Source organism: Seriola aureovittata, chromosome 2 (genome assembly GCF_021018895.1).
Source record: "Seriola aureovittata isolate HTS-2021-v1 ecotype China chromosome 2, ASM2101889v1, whole genome shotgun sequence".
NCBI lineage: Eukaryota > Metazoa > Chordata > Actinopteri > Carangiformes > Carangidae > Seriola > Seriola aureovittata.
In genome coordinates, this window is record NC_079365.1 from 19537502 (window position 1) to 19537749 (window position 248).

A 248-nucleotide genomic window follows, 5' to 3' on the forward strand; every position below is an offset into this window, starting at 1 on the left:
CTTGCACCAGGCGATGGATAACCTGCGACTGCGCTCCCACTCTCCAAGCGGTCTACTCTCAAGCGCCTCTAGTTGGATAGACGCCATATGGTAACCAGTGTAGCTCTCACATCAGCGTTACCCCGGCGCAGAGAGAGCAGGGTGGCACGGGGAGACGGAAAAACACGAGATGAAAAAGTTGGGTACATTTAAGTTTAAGCATCGTATTTAGTTATTTCAACAACAACAACAACAACAACAACAAAAAC